Source organism: Tachypleus tridentatus, chromosome 4 (genome assembly GCF_004210375.1).
Source record: "Tachypleus tridentatus isolate NWPU-2018 chromosome 4, ASM421037v1, whole genome shotgun sequence".
In the NCBI taxonomy this organism is placed as follows: Eukaryota; Metazoa; Arthropoda; class Merostomata; order Xiphosura; family Limulidae; genus Tachypleus; species Tachypleus tridentatus.
The window spans coordinates 55,693,259-55,712,905 of NC_134828.1; the positions used below are offsets into that span (position 1 = coordinate 55,693,259).

Consider the following 19,647-nt stretch of genomic DNA (forward strand, 5'->3'; position numbering starts at 1 on the left):
AGCCGTTTTCTGTGGTCCACTTCAGTAAACAATTGAGGGCAGTCTGTAGCTGTTGCTCAACATATCTCATGTTCGATGACTAACAGGAGATGGGAATGTCATTGACATAAAGTCCATTTGCAACAGTAAGAGGGAGTTGTTCAGTGTGGGCATTAATCTTTATACTAAAAAAATGTGACACTCAAAACAGCCCTAAAGGACTCCAAGCTCCTGTAAAAAAGAATGGGAAAGTGTTGAAACCACAAAAACTTGGAATCTCCTGTCCATTAAAATTTTTTTGAAAAAAATGGGCAAATTGCCACGTAACCCATATATATGGAGGTCTCGCAACATCCCATACCTCCAAGTTGTATTATAAGCCTTCTCAATGTTAAAGAATACTGATACAAGATGTTGTCGTTTAAGAAAGGCTTCTCTGATGGATTTCAAGTCAAATCAAGAGGTCCAAGGTGGAGCGCTGTCTTTGGAACTTACACTGGGTGGGTGAGAGGAGGTTGTTTAATTTGAGGAACCAAATGAGATGAGCATTAACCATCCTCTCTAAAATCTTACAAAGACAGCTTGTCAAAGCAATTGGATGGTAGTTTGAAGGAATCTTGGGATCCTTCTCAGGCTTAGAGAAAGGTAGAACAATGGCCTGGTGCCAGGCATCAGGAAAAAAAATCCTGCTAGATTCAGTTAAAAACAAGCAGAAGAATAGTAAGGAAAGTTTTATTGCAAAGGCTGTAAGCATAAATGTTTTCCGCCTATAATTTTCCTTGACAAAAACTAAGGGAAAATGTCTGGGCGAGGCAAAGGTGGCAAAGTGAAGGCCAAGGCTAAATCCCGTTCAAGCAGAGCTGGACTCCAGTTTCCAGTCGGGCGTATACCAACTTTTTCATTTCGGGACAGGTCCCGGCCTTTCTTTCCACTGCTGCCTTTGCCTCCACCCAAAAGAACATTTAGTGAGACATTCTCCACCCAAAAAGTCAAGAATAATAACGATAATTAATTTATTAAAATAATAATAAAAAAAACCCACCACTTAATCTTAATAACAATCCACGAAAGGGGACGAAGAGGAACTACAAAGTTCCTGAACACCCCAGTTGGAGAGAGAACTCTTCTGATTTCTCTCTCTCTAAACTGAACCCCTGCCACGTTAGTTTAGTTAGTAAGAGAAGCAGGAGATAGATCGTGCAGCATTTCATAGTGTACATCACCAGGTCCAATTGATGTACTGCCAGACTGATGAAGGGCCAGTTTAAGCTCCACCAGCATAAAGGGACAATTATAATCATAGAGACAATCAGCTTGAAAGAACAGAGGTGTTTGCTCTGCCTAAGTCTTGAGGGCTAAGAAGGTGGAGGAAGAAGCATAAGTGCTAGATACCTGGCAAAAGATTTTACATAGAGTATCAGTGATGCTCTGGGTATCAGCTATTTCCTGGCCATCAGAGAGCAAGATTGAGAGGGGGACAGAATTATACTGCCTACTGACCTTTCAAATCTTGTCCCATATAACTTTGGAACTGGTGGTAGAAGATATACTGGTTGTGAACTTAATCCAAGATTCATTCTGGCTTTGACGACTTATGTACCGAGCATGTGCACAAGCCTGCTGAAAAGTGATGCAGTGCGAAAGTGTGGGATGCCTACAAAAAGTATCCCAGACCCATTTTTGGGCTTTTCGTGCCATATGGCAGGCAGGATTCCACCGCGTAAGAGGATATTGTGTTAGGTTTTAGGAATACACTGAGCAGCTGCCTGTATAATACAGTCAGTTACCACTGCCACACAGCCATCTATTGATTAGGTAGAGAGAACAAATAATAATGATATGACCTTAGGAAACATGGATGGCTATGGCCTCCAAGGATCTGTCGAGGGGCAAAGACAGGGTGAGCACATGCTGATCAACCAACAATGCCACCCCTCCATCACACAGCCTGTCATTTTTACATGAAGAAATCTGCTGAAATATGACTGTATCAGCAGGTTTCAGAAATGTTTCCTGTAAGGAGAGACATACAGGATGGTAGGAAGCAATCAGTGTTTTGATGTCATCGAGATTAGAACGTAAACCTCAACAGTTCCATTGTATCAAAGTGGCCATTTTTATTTATGTGTAGGTGAATTGGGTGGAGAACCCTTCTGTTTATGACCACGTCTTTTTTCTTTACTGTCTTTATTTGAGGGAGGTCAATCGACCTCCATGGATTCTGCCTGAGGTTGATTGGGCAGGTCTTTACTATTGGAAGAAGATTCCAATGACTTGGAAGGTGAACAAATGATTGTTTTGCATTACAGGGTGGGAGAAGAAGGTTTATCCAAGGAAATGTCTGTACCCACCAAAGGAAGGGGATCTTGGAATTTGTTGGAATGTATGGAAGAGACAGATATGGGTGTTGGAGTTGATACATCAATATTTTTAACTATGAAAGTCAAAAGACTTTTCATTTGTTTTGAAAATGATTCTTTTGGAGGCACAGAGAGATCCATCTGCACTCCTACTGTAGTAGTAGAATGGAGTGCAGCAGCATATTTCCTAGATGTAGTGGTGGACAACAACTTGTAAGGTTCAGGATTAGTAATGTTATGAATCATTTTCAAATGTTGCACCTTTTTTTTCTTCCAACTATATAGGGCAAGAACAAAAGTGGAACTGGTGAGAGCCATTGCAATTGATGCAATGAGGGTCTGTTTCACAGTTGTAGGCATAATGGTCCTTGCCACTGCAATGAGCACATGTCAAGGAACCACAACATGAGGTCTTTGAGTGACTGAACTGCTGACACTGGAAACATCAGAGAGGGTTTGGAATGTATGGCTGTACTCTGCAATTAAGATAACCTGCCTTGATGGTTGGAGGTGGACATGGTGACGTAAATATGAAAATGAAGACATTGGTCACGATCATAATTCCATCTTTGAGAGTGGATATACACCTCACTGCAGAAACTCCTTAGGTGAAGAAACCAGCGAGAATCTCTGACTCTGGGATGTTCTTCAAATCCCTCTCAACAATAACTCCTCATGAAGAATTTAAAGTAGCATAAGGTGTAACCTCAAGAGATATATCCCCAATTGCCTTTGAATGCAAGAGGACTTCACTGTTCAGACGTGGATGTTTCCACCAATATGTTACCAGATCGAAGCTTCCTTACTGACTCTGGAGAACCAGCAAGTCCCTTCTGAATGAAAAAATGGAGACATTTGCACTAAAGGTATATCTGAAAGTGAATTGAATATAAGAAAACGAGGTACAACATGTGGTACAGATGGTGAAAATTGCTGCTCAGAATCTTCAAGACATGGATGTTCACCTATAGACTGGTTTTTAAACTATTTTATTAAGATTTTTAATTGGAGTATCTATAATGAAAAAAGGAAAATTTCGGTGCCCACTGACCCCACTCACCATGGAGCCCTATGAGGGGATGCACTACTATGTCAAACAAGGGCACTGCAGCAATGCCAGGGTTTCGTGAGCACTATACCCAAACACCAGCATCAGATACAATGTCCACAACACCTGTTGAGAACATCCAACACTGGTACTTGGTTGACCCTAGCCCAAGTGGACCAGCTGATTGACGCAAGGAGGGGCCACCCATCAACAGGAATTTAAGGCCAAAGTGGTGTGTTAGGGTTGGACCCCTCAACCACCAGGATCCTCTCCACCCCTTCATGGGTTGCCATGCATGGCAAACATGTAAGTGGATGTTTAGATCCCAGAGAAGGTAAACTGAAAGAACAGAACCTTCCCTGGGAGGTCCCCTCACCACATACGGGAATCCACACCGAGGGGTTTGGTAAAGGCATAGGTTCATTGGAGCCCAACATTTCTATGCATTTTTTTTCAGGAAATAGTTATTTCTTTAATAACAATACTCTACAGCTCCCAATTTTCATTCAAACACATAAAGATTCCTCTAAACTGTACTGTAGTGGCAGGTTTACTAATGTAAGTAAACAATACAGTTTCTGTATAGTTTATGCTAACTACTAAGACCATATCATCTTAAGTAAAATTTATCTCCCTTACACATGTCACAGCTAATGTTTAGGGTGATGCAAGTTATAAATAGCTATAATAAAAAAACTTTTGATCAATATGAGAAAAAGAAAATTTTTTCATACAAACCATTTCTACCATTCTGATTATTTAACTATTACTGTTTTTAAATTTATTGTTTTCTATATTGTGTTATGTTCTTGATTTATAAATTAATAACCACATTTTTTTTGACACTGAAGTTAATATGAACAAATTTGTGTGGGGGATCCAAGTAGTCAGATCTTCATCCATTTTTGGTACATAAATTAATAACCGAGTTCTTTAATACTGTATAAACAGAAAATAACTAGTGGAGAGGTCTAGAGAGCAATCCCCCACACATTTTACACCAAATATTAATAACTATATTATTTAATATTGAATAAGCAGGTTCTGACTGAGGGGAAAACTTGAAGAGGGTCAAAACCTTCACCCCTTCCACCTATTTTTTCAAAAATTAAAATTGTATTATTTATTGTTGTATAAGCAGACATAGATCCAGGGTGACGCAAAGCCTCCTACACTTAAGAACTTAAGGAAAAAGAAACGACAGTCAATAGTATCAAAGAGAAATATTAGATGTCATTGTTTTTATTTGATTGATCTAATAATTACCATATAAACCTTTTTTCTCCAGTGTTTATGAAGCCAATCCATTTATGGTCTCAGGCAGTAACTTTTCATGCTTTAGCTTTCTCCAGACACAATTTGTCAGTGTGTGGTCTTGTTAGTATCTGTTAGGATAGTTGCATGTTTTGTAACATTTACTTGTTACAGAGTTGATTTTACATTGTTTAGAAGTTATTGTATTCATTGAGAAGATGGTTTGATTCTGTTGATGTCCAAAATAAGCAAAGATGCAAGGGCTGACTGTATGTGATAAAATGTAAAAAATAAATTGAGGACAAGCATCCTGTTTACACATTAAAATTTATGTTACTCTAGGTGTGGACTTTATCCTTTCTTCCTAAATATAATTACAGTTTTATAAATTTTAATCAGAAAATGTGAAGTGTTTCTCTTTAACTGTTTTTATTTTCATATCAATCACGTTACTAAGAGTAAGTTTTAAAATTAGTGGATTATAACCAAACTGAGCTACTTATAATGATTTTGTAGGATTACTGACTGATTTACTACTAAAGTAACTAGTAATGTACAGTCATAGGTAAAAAACAATGTAAATAATATAAATTAATAGAAGTCTAGTTGAAGCTCCTCCCAATTACTACATTCAAGAGCACCCCTGTTTTGAGTAAGAGTTTCTCAAAGTAGAAATCTCTACCAATTAATATATTTGAAACATTCATGTATCATACATTTGAAAAGTTTAACATAAGTACCCTTTTTTATGATCAAGAGTTAAATATCATGCATTGCTTTTTATGAATTTTGAAAGAATAATTTTATTTCCAAAAATGGAGGAAATAATCAATTAAGTTACACATAATGTTAGACTGTAGACAAAACTACTCATGTTTTAAATATTTTTGTTGTCAATTTTTATTTTTTTCTAACAATGATAAAATTTATTAACTTTACAGTAATGTGTAAAAGTGTTAGGACAAAGTCAAAAAGGCTAGTTTCAAAGAACAATGGAAGATAAATCACAGGTAAAACATCAAAATGTTATTAATCCTCATATTTAGTACAACAAAAATTAAATGGAAATACTCGAGTTCAGCAAACAGTTAATATTTTATGTGTCTTCCATTTGCTTTCATAATTGTAGACAGTCTTTTAGACAATGGTGTAACATATTTATTCAAAGTGTTTTTTGGGATTTTGTTCCAAGTGTTTTAAATACACTCACATGAAGCTTCTTTCTAAGACACTTTTGATTTGTCAAGTGTTTGATCTATCAAATCTCAGATCTGCTCAGTTGAGTTGAGAGTGGGACTCTGTATGGGGCCAATGCATCATTTGAATGACTCCAGCAGTTTCTTTCTTAGATAAATATTTTCTGCATAGATTAAAATAATAAATGAAGTTACCTTCTCAGTCTCATGATCTAGGATTTACCTGACAGTGTTTGGGGAGCATTTCTTAAGTCTGCAGCAATTTGTCAAACAGTTCAACTAGTACCACATAAAAGTTTTTATGCAAAATCTCTGCTCTTCTGATAATTCTCTACATTTTTTATACAGTGACATGATAATAAAATTTAACATATAGCAGTAAACAATGTTTTTATGAAAGTAAATTTGTGGAGTGCCATTATATTGATTTTTTCTATTACATACTAGCACCATATGTTACCTTCTTTCTATATAATTAAGACACTGCATGGAGTACCATGACAGTTATTTCAAACCCTAAATTTGTTCAGTATGTTCAATAAAGCAAAACCCTTATGACTTGCCCTTGGTACAAGAATATAGATATTCTAAAGAATAATAAGTATTCTCATGCTGGTTCATTCCTTTGTCAATAGAGACCTGTGAAACATTATCACAATGTTGAAATTTACATTCTGTAATGACATGAAAGAATTAGTCCCATCAAATGTCAAGAAAGACAAAATATGCTCTTATCCTAACACTTTTGCATAATACTGTATAAATAAAATTATAGTTTGAAAATGTCACAGTTTATTTCCAAGAACAAAAATTCAGTATTTTTTGTAGAATAGTCAAGTGAAAATTTGTGGGTAGAAATGTGGAACACTATTAACTGCATCATTTTCAGGTTGTTACAAGTTTTCTACTATTATGCATGTATGATCAATTTTTATGTGCAAAAGTGAAGTATAAACATATAATTTACTCCTAAATTATTGTACCTAAAGACCATTTACCTTTTTGAATATTTTCATCACATGTTTTAAGGCAATTGCATATATTAATTCCAGATGTTTGAACACTTTTACTCAAAAACACATTTTACAATCAATGTTTTAACAGACTCTGGAACTTATTTAGGGTAATTCATGAAGAAAAAAAAAAAAGAGTATTTTTATTTCTGCTCAGCTGAAAATAAATTATCTCTAATGAAAACAAGCTGCTTGTTCTTTTTCTACTCATCCAAAAGAATACCTTTGTTTTTAATAAGAACCTATCAACCTTTGAGAATATATATCTATTTCTTGATTTTCAAACACCTTCCTCTGTAACTGTGCAGGCCTTGGTTTCAATCTTGCTATGGTGTCACATAAAGTGGTTTAATTATTTCCTATCAAAATATAACTTTGAACACAGCTAAAAAAGTTTAAATGTAATTGTACAGAGCAAAAAACAGATTATAATGTATTAATAGAGTAAATACATATGTTTAAAATTTTTAATAGTTTATGTAAACATTTTATTCTTGTGAATTGTGAAAAGTATTTGAATTAAGCATATGTTTGAAAGCTACAGAAACTGTCTTAAATGAGAATATACCAGATAAATTAAGATCAGATAGATAAGCTTTTAATACAGTTTAGATATGACTTAATGGTATGAAAAAAAATGTTAATAAAAGGTTAATGCAGTAATTCACATACAAAGTTTGAAGAAAGTTTTGTCATGATCAGGCTTAGGCATATTACCTAGACAAACACTTGTATACAGTAGAAAGCAAAGACATATTACTGAAGATTATTTAAGGCTTAATATAGATATCTTGTTAATGTTTGGTTATTTGTCTAAAATTATGGTCCTTTGTACTTTTTTAAGGAATGCACTACAGTTTTACTGAGTTGGAATATTTGTAAACATGTTTTTCTTATTATGTCTGCAAAATAAAATTGTTTTAAAATAAGGTAAATTAAATGTTTAATGAGTATCATCAATAGTTGCACAATATTGTGATGGCTCATATTTTTATTGAATACTATTTTGAGGCTTATACTATTCAAACAATGGGCACAAACTGTATGAGTAGCTACTTGACTATTTGCAACTGTAATCATGACATTTTAAATAAAAATATTATTACCCTTATCATGGGATTTAAATGTTTTAAATTATTTAATTATCAATTATTTGGTTTACAGAATAATAAGTATTGGAATATTGTATTTTTCAGAAACTAACAATGACAATCACATGGTGGTACTCAGTCAATAAACACAATTTATCCAACAAGTACAAAATGTCCATAAAACTCGTGTGAATTTTTTTTTTTTGAGAAATCAAGAGTTATTGGGAAAAATTACTTATAAAAACTGAAACCAATGTAATGGAAAATTAGAAAAATTAATACTTTTATAGAAAAATGCAATGGTTGAAAAGGTTAAATCAATGTACATATATACATCTTTATGTTTTACTGGTATTGGTTGTAGTGAGTATGTTGTACTAATCTATTAATTACATTTAACTGATTAATGAACTCACTGGTTAAGCAATTATCCAACACCAGTAACTGCTGAGCTGTACATGGTGATACCCATGAAGTAGCAACAGGTAATTTTAGAAAGGTGCTTTAGTCAAGGATAGTTTAGAAATTAACAAAGATATCAGTGTATCTAAAAATATAGTTTGAACAGCTGAAAACCGTACCATTCTTGCCAGCACATACAACATTCCAAAGACATAATTTTACACAGAGTATAAATTACCTAAAGTTAATTTGAGGGAAAATACTGCTCTGTGAACAAGCTCGCTGAAAACCATTCTTACTTCGAAAAATCAGTTTAAAGTTTTTAAACAACGAGTCCTCTTCCTCTTTTAACAGAACTGGTTCATGTATAATATTGTTAACTTGTTCTAGTCTTCTTTCCAATTTTACAATTGGCATAAAAAGTCATACAAACATATAAACAAAGTATTTATAGAAGGATAAAAATTAAAATGTACAAAAAACAACACTTGGTTAAATTTACATCTTTACAGTTGTTAACTTCTTTTACCAGATCTCAATTTCAATTGTTACTAAGTAATAATAACTGAAAAGTATTAATAATTGGAAAGTCATTCATATCAAATGTTTTAATTTTGAAAATATGCAGATAAGCATGGTGAATATTTCAGTATTTTAAAATCTTCACTCAAGAGATATATTGTTTTGGATTTCTGCAAATTTGCTTTGACATTGACTCTACAAAAACTAATCTCTTCTAAGTTGAGTCATAGTCCAAATGTATACCATTCATCAAAATGCATTCAGTCATTTTTTGAGGAATCTTGTCAACAAATGCACATAGGGGTGAAAACATAACCCCATCACTTTTGGTGGTAAAGGTAATTATTAATCAGTTTTAAAATGCACACAAATTTTAGCACTATATCAGTAAATGATCAAACTGTTTTAATCAAATAAAGTAGAACTGAGAAATTTACTAAATTAAACTAAACAGGCATTTTAATTGTTTTAATGTAACGACACAAAATTTTTAAGTGAATATTTATAACCTAAATGTAGAAAATGTACATTATATTAAACACACTGGACATTAACAGTTTCCTCTGACTCAGCTTAAGAAAGCCCACTTGTGTAAAATAAAACTACATCAATTCATGGATAAAGAACAGTTTACTGCATTCTTAATCAGAATTGTTGGAGCAGTGTCTTAAATGTCAAAATGCAGAGTATAAAGAAATAATTACAGATCATTGTTGTTTTAATTAAGTAATCTATACTCTTTATCAAAATATTTACTCTATTCAAATATTGTTAGATCATCTTCTCCAGATTATTAACATTTAGCAGAAACTATGTTGTGAAGGTTTCAAACAATCAATGTCTATGGTATTGTTCATTATCCCTAAATATGAGTGGCCTGAAAAATAATTGCAGTATGTCACTCAAATTTACCAGTAATTGTATGTGCTAATGAAGTAACTATTGGATATTTCTGTAATATATTCTTTACTTCAACACAAGAATTACTGATGCTCATATGAATCCCAGTGTTTTATTTTCAATATTTTCTAAACTACAGTATTTACTTTCAAAAATGTGATTGTTGGGTACCTCAAACCATAGAAAAAAACAACAACAAAAGTACTGTCAATATTGCAGTTAATTCTACTGATTACTGCTAAAGTCTAATATGTATGTTACACAGGAAATGAATAATTCCACCTCATGTTGCCAGTCGTTTCTTTACACTAGCAAACAAGTTTCTGTCACTCCTAGTTCCAATTTAACAATGAACTATTTCCCTAAACACATGTTGGTTTATTCCTGTCTTTCTTCTCAAGCTTTTTATAATTTTAACAGATTTTGTTGGAACAAATATTTCAATGTTTAACATCTACATCTGCAGGGCTTTATTAAGCTTATTTCTTAAAAGATATTATGAATTTCTGTACAATGTTTAAACAATATATATGCAACAGCACATGAAATAAATAAGTAAATCTTTCAGAAAACCATCTCAAATAAACAAAATATAAGTATACGCTTTGTATAGTTAGCAAACAGGGAAAAATCTAATCACAATGGCTTACTAAGATATCTGAAATAGTTTGTTTGTTTGTTTTTGAATTTCGCACAAAACTACTCGAGGGCTATCTGTGCTAGCCATCCCTAATTTAGCAGTGTAAGAGTAGAGGGAAGGCAGCTAGTCATCACCACCCACCGCCAACTCTTGGGCTACTCTTTTACCAATGAATAGTGGGACTGACTGTCACATTATAACTTCCCCACGGCTGGGAGGAGGAACATGTTTGGCGTGACAGGGGTGCAAACCCACGACCCTCAGATTACGAGTCGCACACCTTAACACGCTTGGCCATGTCGGGCCAACTGAAATAGATTCAATGATATATGGCACTTAAGAAAATTAATGGATTTAAAGCATTAAAGGTAGAAACATTTTATTTCAGTAATCTTTACTTTCTAGATCTTCTTAACGTTAAAAGTAAAGTGTTTTCCTTAACAATTTCAAGGATTTGTAATAATTCTGTTAAATTAATGTCAATAAACAGAAAACTTTCTATTATATTGTGAATTATAAGCATTACCATTGTTCCACATTAAACAAGTTCTTATTAATATGTACGTTTTACTTGACCTCAGATTTGTGCAAGATGGGTAATATTTCTTTTAACGGATACACAGATTTCAGCTCACAAGTTCCAGATTTACATATATTTGAAGTGGAATTTTTCATACATTACATATTTAAATGGGAAAAAAAAGTGAATATTTACATGTCAATCATACATGAAGATATACTGATGACATTTTTATATCAAATTATCACGATCTTCTTGACACTGTCAAACAAAGTTATCCACCAGAACTCATTCTGGAAAAGAAGCTCTTTCATTAAGAATAAACTACATACATTTAGATACCAGCAACATATTCATTCTACAGGAATCAAAGTTTAATGATGAATATAAAACAATGGAGCAATAATAAAGAACTGGCATGTGTGTGCACAGTAACAAACATTTAATTCTTAAACGTTTAGGAATATACTTTTTCTACATACAGCATGTTATACTGAAGAGGATACAAATTTATAAAGTTAAAACATTTTACAAATAGAAATTAATATACTGAATAAGAGGATGAAGTAAATTTGAACACTAGCAAATAAAGAATAGGATAATGTAACAACTGTAATAATATTATACAAGTTATTCAGAAAAGATGTAGTTGTAGTGAAGCTGTGTTATTTAAATTTTGGAATTCATTTATAATTAAGAATTCAATATCATATGAATATTTGTAATAAAGATGCAGTTGTTTTTGTTTTCACTGTGTGTTAAAACTATGGAGTCTGGTAAATCTGGTAGTTTTTTTACCACTCCTGCTTGATAATCCCAAATGTTTGCAGGCTCACAGGTATAACTGGCATCACAGCCACCACATGTATTTACACATGATCCTGGAATGTACAGGGACAGGTAATTTGTCTTTAGATCTTATTATATTTTGTATTTTGGAAGATGATTTGAATATCACTTGTAGATGTTTTATTTATTCTTACAATCTGTGACATCACTAAAAAACTTTGATTACCTTAAAAGGAATGATTAGTCTTAACTTGTTAACAGTGTATGGGTTCTCTGTGGATTCAAATTTGTGAGAAAGGAACTTACTTATTAAGGCTTGAATAAAATTCAAAGGAAAGCTGTTGTTTAGTTGAATGTTCTATAAAGTGGTGGTTTCAGTATGAAGACAGAAATAGTTAAAACAGATCTTAAATGCCCTATTGAGAAGACTGAATATAAGGTTACTTTTATAATGAAATTTGTAATAAAACTATTAAAATAAATATGTAAACCTTTATGTGTTTTCTATACAATAAATGGATGTTGTAAAACAGTTATTTAATCTGCTGATTTGAATACCAAGAAAAAGCAATTTAACATTTTTGTTTTTCAGTTTCAGAAGTAAAATTAATGTTAGGGTGTTTCAAATTTAAATAATCCAAAAATTATTTGATGTAATTAAACCTTCAAAGAAGTAAAATAGTATTATCAACATACCTTCTACAGAGAGCTGGTTTGTATTCAGTGGGACAGGTGTCTAACCTAGAACACTTATAATAACAAAGGAATATGTTAGCATGAGTCAACCCTGAAGGTGACCATATTACCATGCCATCTTTTTGGTATACTAATATAGCTGACTGTTGAAAACAAAGTGACTGTCATTGAGGGAAGGTTTAAGTAATTCTTCAAACTGTTAGTGATTAAAGCTTGTGTATGCTTTATTTCTGTTTGGGAAAGTTTCATGTTTATGTGTGTTGTTTCTTTGAGCAGAATGTTTGGGAATAACAATTCACTGTCAAAACTAGAAATTATACATTAATCAGTATTATTAATTTTAGAAATTTCTTGTGCAAAGGAAAAGAAATCTTTAACGGTAAACTTGTTGTAAGTGAGTGAATTTAGAAAAGGAATGAAAAATGCTGTATAGACACCCTGCTCTTTATCTAGAGATATGTGTTTCAAGGGTGATAAATCTTTAATGGTGTTGTTAGGATACTTTTAAACAAATTTGAAATTGTTGTTTTTCCAGTATTCCCCTAAAGCCAAAATGCTATATGATATTGTTCTTGGAACAGAAAAAAGTATAGATACGAGAATTGTGGATATTAAAAACAGTCAAACAAATAGGTCTTTTTTCCTACATACAAGGATTCTTGAATATCAATTTCACTGGAAATTAACAAAAAATAGTATATACCAATAAAAATTATGTCAAAACAACATTTTTGACATCTTGTTCCATGGAGCAACTTGGAACTTCCTCCATAACATACATTGTTTTCTTTGCATAAAACCACAAAATGGGCTATCTGCACTCCTCTGTCCACCATGGGGAACCAAACCCCAAACTTTAGTTATAAGTTCAGCAACTTATCGGTTACTCACTGGGAACTACAACAAGTTTATTTCCTTTTTAAACAAAAATTGGGCTGAAGAGGACAAGTAAAATTGCTGAAACTGGTGTTTTGTAATAGCAGACCTTAACTTTATTTTACTGTACACAGTTTTATGTATTTATCTGTAATTTTTTAAAGTTATTCCTTAATGTTTCACAATAAAACTAAAATTCTAGAGCAACCAGAACAATGTACCCAACTGGAATGTGAGGACCTTTCGTAGTCTTCAGAGAAAATCTTGCCATTTGTCTTTTGCCAAACAAAAACAGCAATATGCAAGTCTGAAAAACAAAATAAAAAAATCATGATAATGTAACACAACAGATTTACATCAAAGCATCCTACTGTATTGCAGGAAAAGTTAAAAAAAATATTTACTTAGAATTGAAGGTGATGCTTTTATTAGCTCTCACTGCTATTGCTGTAAATTGTATAAAGTCACCACAAAAATGTTTTACTGACATAAAACAGGAACCTCTTGGAGTGGAGAGAGTTATTGTAGATTATTTGGGGAGTATGTATGCTAAACTGATATATCTTACAGAGAATAAAAAAAAACTTACATATACTGATCAACACTGTTCAAATGTTGGATTAAAATGGCTGTTCTGCATCTGGCAGATGATTTTTAAGCCTTATTATATTTTATGATTTTAGACAAGTCAGTGTGAATGAAGCCGCTGGTTTACTCTTTATTCTAAATCATGATGATGTGAATTATACAGTTCTAGTCTGAAATTTTTCTTTTCCATCCTTATCTTTTCCTGTTGTTTTCTTTCTTTCCTGTATGTCATCATCTTCAAAGTTAAAATGCTGAAATCTGTTACTTAACAGAATCTGTTCAGTTGAAATAAATATACCACTTCTTGCCTTAACAACACTGTTTCTGTCTTCCTGGAGGTCATTATTAGCTACTTTATCCCTTGCATGTAAAAGCTTAAGCTCCTCTTTAAATCTTATTGCCTTTTCCCACAGTTTACCCTCCTCTTTTTCTATTACCTTTAGTCTATTTAAAATATCCTAAAATTTCCCCTCAAACAAGCAAAACCTATAAACAAATTACACACCTTCACTACTAATGTATCTTAATGTACATGACTGTTTTGAGTTCACTATATTGAATACACTACAATCTACTCTCTTCAGGATTCCCATTGACATCTTCTCAAAGTTTGGTTGCATTATTGTACTTTATTAAGGTCAATTTCCATGTCTGAAAATATTACTCAGGTTTCCTTTCAATTACTAGTAGGACCTAAATAACACTCTCATAAATAAACATAAAAAAACCAATATAAGCATACTAGAAGAAATAAATTAAATGAAGATCAATTAATTCATTGTGATCATTCATCACAATTAAAATAGAGCAACAAATAAAATCAATCTTAAATATTATATATCCATTAACAGCCACGTACCTATTCAAGAAATGTTTCAAGAATTCAAACTCTCTTATTGCATACACTATTTTATCATCAGGCAAATACTGCCATGAGTTTACATGTCTAATACACATACACACATCAAAAATAACCATTATTTAACAACTATGTCTTTATCTATGTTTACAAAACTTAATCTCATTACCCCTAATATTCAATTTCATATATCCAATATTTGTATTTCACAGCAAATAAATCATTCATAGTAATGACATCTAAACAACTAACAGTTCTGAATCCACGAATCAAGTTTCCTCTAGTTTTTCTCCATGCACAATCTAAGCCCAGAGAAACCAAGTCCAAGGCTCTAAACCTCTCTTCTAAATGTACAACACAAAAGCATCACTTTATATGTGCAATTTAATAATCCATGTTTAAACTCTGTCCAATGTTATAATATATATTTCCTATTAGATATCAAAGAAGAAAAAAATTGCATACATTATTACAAGTGTGACCTTGATATTGAGTTATACTAGGCAGAGGGGAAGTTTCAATCCTTTGACTCAATACAACCCCCTCTCTAAATTGTTTTCAAGTTTGAGGGTTTTATTTCTAGATAAACATTTTGGTGTGAAAAGCTAAACACTCTTAAAAGTGTGTCATTTTATATGTATTAGTAAACAGAAAATATTTAGGAATACAACCAGAAGGTATTTATAAATATAATATTCCTCTGATGCTCAAATGCTCTACATTGCATCATTCACAAATGTAACCCCTGCCCCTAATATTCCTTTTGTTTTGAGAAAGATCTTGTTTGGCTACAATAGCATTATTATTCTTGACATTGAAGCCCAGCAGATACAATCTAAGACTCAGTTTGGTGTTTTCACTAAATACTCAACTAAGGGTTTCATTAACAAACATACCTGAATTATTTTCTATTTTCAAAAGATTTGTATCAAAATTAAGTAACCTCAAAATTTTGTTACCTTATGTATGCAATTTAAACTTCTCATTATAAAACCTTATTTCAAGCTATTCTCTAACACTATAAAAATCTGTTCAAATAAGAAAAGCCTTTTCAATAAGATCAACTATTTCAATAATCTCAGTGTCATCAGAAAAGTGGAGAATACAATGACATACAAGAAGGTATCCAAATGATTAACATTATTGAAAAACATACTAAAACAGCCCTAATGATGGATCACACAAGTCACTCATCACAAAAAAAGCCTTTTGTCAATAACCTTTGTTTTCTTCACCATTTTTACAATTTATTGAATTTTACATGGATCAAAATTCTGTAGTAGTGTAGATTATATTACTTGACTGTAAATTAACTTGTCCATTGACAAGATCATACCATTTGACCCTGTGTTTTAGAATAATACATACAAGAAATATTTGTAAATATTCATATTTGGAGAATTACCAAAGAGTAAATGAATATTCCATTAGATATTTGTTTGAAGACTATATTTGAGAACAAATTTAGTTGTTATACAAATAAAAAGAATGATACATATAGATGTCAAAAAAAACAAATAGAGAAGTCCCATAAATAATAATGCATGAAGAAAGATACAAAATCCTAACACTACTAAAACCTTAATCATAAATTGGTTTACATCCATTCTATTTTATGAATTGTCACTAACTATGGCAGATCATATTCACGAATGTAATGTTTTATATACTCAACAAAATCTGTAAAAATAACAACACTAATTCCAGACAGCTGGTCAGCCATTTTTTAAAAATAAATCATGCATATTATGAAACTCAAAGTTAATTAGCATCTGGGCAGACCAAATTTCATACGTTCTTCTTGATATAGAATTACTTCATAACATACATCTGTAGTCCTTCACATGGAAAAGAAAAGAAATTATGTAACTATATATTCAGCAGAATTTGAAAGTGGGATAAGAAATTATTCTTAATACAAAAAATTAATAATCACTCAGAATAATGTATAATAAGCAATGTCCTAAACATTACACTTTTAACTGGAGTTTTTTTTTTGCATACATTTAGTATAGAATCTTCTATACATATTAAATCAAACATATGAAACTGTCAAATAAACAACAAGTACAACTGCAATAGCAAATACTGCTGGTGCGAAGATAATGTTAGTCCCATATGACTTTAATTCAGATCATATACTAGCTTCATAAGATAACCTTTTGACCCTTTGAATCATCCCTGTGTCCCTTCTCTCTCAAGTCTTTCTTAGATAGGGAGACCATAACTGTAAACATTTTCTACGTTAGGCCTAAGTAGTAATTTTTATAAATAGATAGTTACCTACTTTGACATGTAATCAATGTGTTTACAAGTTCCCCCTTAAATTTTATTAACTTCATTACAACATAAGTAGTAATAAAAGGAGTAACTTATCCATTATTATGCCAAAATAATTTTCTTTAGCTATGGTACTAAGTTGGTTCCTTTAATATATTACATGCTTGATCCAAATTATGATAATCCAAATGCTTTACATTGTATTCATGATCTTACCATAATTAAAGGTCAATCGAGATACATTTGATACAAAATTATAAAAGTGAGGTTCTTTTGTTTTTAGTTTATGATTTTCAAGTTTTAAAAACAAAGCTAGACAAAAAATAGAATCAAATACTATAGTATAACAATAATATTGCATGATCAGACAGTCAGCCTCATGGTTAAAGCAATAAATAACATAAAACATTAACCTATTTAAAATGTAACTATTCCATTACATATCTAACTCATAATACCATAAATCTAAACCCTATTATTATACATTTTACATTCTACAAACTAGTAGGAAGATTTGTTTAAACTTTATGAACATCATTACACATAACTTGACCAAACTAATGCACAAATATTAAAAACTTTAAAAAATCTCCTTATTCAAATAAGCTATGTAACTTTTAAAATAACATAAAACTTCACATAAAATATTAATTTTCATTTAATATCATAATATTGGTTTAATTGAGTAGAAATGGAATGTTAACAATTCCACATCTTATTTAATTGTTATTCATAGTCATTCACTAAAACTGTAAAAACTATGAGAAAAACCAAAAACGCGAACATTCCTACAACCTGCTTACTCAGGGAGAGGTGAGGGCATATAATCGTATCCTACTATAATTAAAATCATTTATACATCGCACTGGGTAGTCTACACTGAAGTCATGCCATGCATGGAACAGTATCTCAGTACAGTTAAGTGTTACTGTTGAATAATTATTATTACTACTAGGCGATGACAATAGTCTTACCAACTATAAAATAATAATAACAATAAGAGAAGCTTAAATATGGTAAAGGTGAAAAGTTTGTATCTCTGATTTTTGAAAACGTCTCGTTATACCTGAAAATTGATTTAAATTATTAATGAGAGAATATTTTATTCAGTATACGTTGGTCCTGACTTACTACAGTATACTAACTTTCCCGTATTGGTACTAACGTAAAAGCTTGTAAACTTGTAGGAAAAGGACATATATGCGTTGCGTTATCATTATAATCGTTTTCTGGTCTACCTCTCAACTCAGTTACAGTCATTACGTAGAAGTGAGAAACAGATAATACTTAACTCGTAAGAAAGAAGAAACGTTGCAATTAATTATAACTTTTACTAAAATTGTAATATTAATACCAATATTTACGCAAAAAAAAAACATATTATTACCTTATCAAGAACGTATAGTTATTTAATGCAACACCTTTTAAATTCCAACTTTAGCTTTGGACTTGTTTGTTTATAAAACTATTTCTATATAAACATAAATAAATAACAACCAATATAACCAGGATGTAACTTTATTACCAGTTTTACTGTTTGCTCATATATTTCGCTGTCGCAGCTTCGCCAAGAGCTTTATCGATATCGAGAAAACCCACTTGTAGAGAAAAATATATATGTAAAAACAGTTTGTTTGGGTTGAGAAAATATCGATATCTGGAGATATTAGTTATTTTATTTACGCTAATAAAAATGTCTCGTAATGAACTCCAGTTTGCGTTAAACAAAGTAAATAATAATTATTCCTACATAAGCACTGACTGTTGACACTCATATCTGTAAATATAGCAATTCAGTAATGTGTTGAAATTATATCTGGGTTAACAAACGGAAAACACCAAACTAATTTTGTTTTCAAATGTAATACCCGCATTTAAGAGTAAACAAAATGTTAGGATGAGGGCGGTGGGGGATAGGACTCTTAAAGGATGATAAAGGAAAGGTTCATATCTGAAGATTATGAGATGGCTAGATTATTAAATTTTACTTTTTCTTCGGCTTTTATTCAGGAATATTTCATCATTATTCTACATCTTGAACAGTTGATAGATGAAAGCAAGACGACTGCGTTTATTCTGATCTGGTTAAGAAAAAACTGGAAAATATAAAGAACGATAAGGCTCCTGGGTTAGAAAATATTTCCCAAAGAGTTTTGAAGAAGGTTAAAGTTTTTGTAATTTCTTAAACAGTTGGCATGTACTTCGTGATGACGAGAAACCTACTTGAAGTGAAAACTCATCCCAAGATGGCTGGTATATGTAATAAAACTTTTATTAAAATACAGAACAACGTTTCGACCTTCTTAGGTCATCCTCAGGTTAACAAAGAGAGAGTTTGCAACTAACCATTGGCGGGCACTTGTCTTAGGGACGAGAGTGTAAACGTGTGCGGGATTGTAGGTGGCTTTATATTTAATGTTAGGTTATTAATTAGTATAGATATAAAGGTATTCCTTTAGTTTGGTTTGGTTTGAATTTCGAGTAAAGCTACTGGAAGGCTATCTGCACTACCCGTCCCTAATTTAGCAGTGTAAAACTAGAGGGAAGGCAGCTAGTCATCGCCATCCACTGCCAAGTCTTGAGCTATTCTTTTAGTAACGAATTGTGGGATTCGATATCACATTATAACGCCTC

At 31.9% G+C, this 19,647-nt stretch overlaps 2 long non-coding RNA genes across 2 annotated transcripts in view; one reads left to right on the forward strand and one right to left on the reverse strand.

Moving 5' to 3' along the window:
• LOC143248340 (uncharacterized) overlaps positions 1-19,647 on the forward strand; it is a 248,582-nt gene that overhangs the window by 56,260 nt on the left and 172,675 nt on the right. The window lies entirely within an intron of this gene.
• On the reverse strand, positions 9,864-18,390 carry LOC143249180 (uncharacterized). Its single transcript, XR_013027619.1, has 3 exons — positions 18,080-18,390; positions 13,876-16,571; positions 9,864-13,593 (listed from the first exon to the last, which is right to left on the reverse strand). It is a non-coding gene; the product is annotated as an uncharacterized LOC143249180 (long non-coding RNA).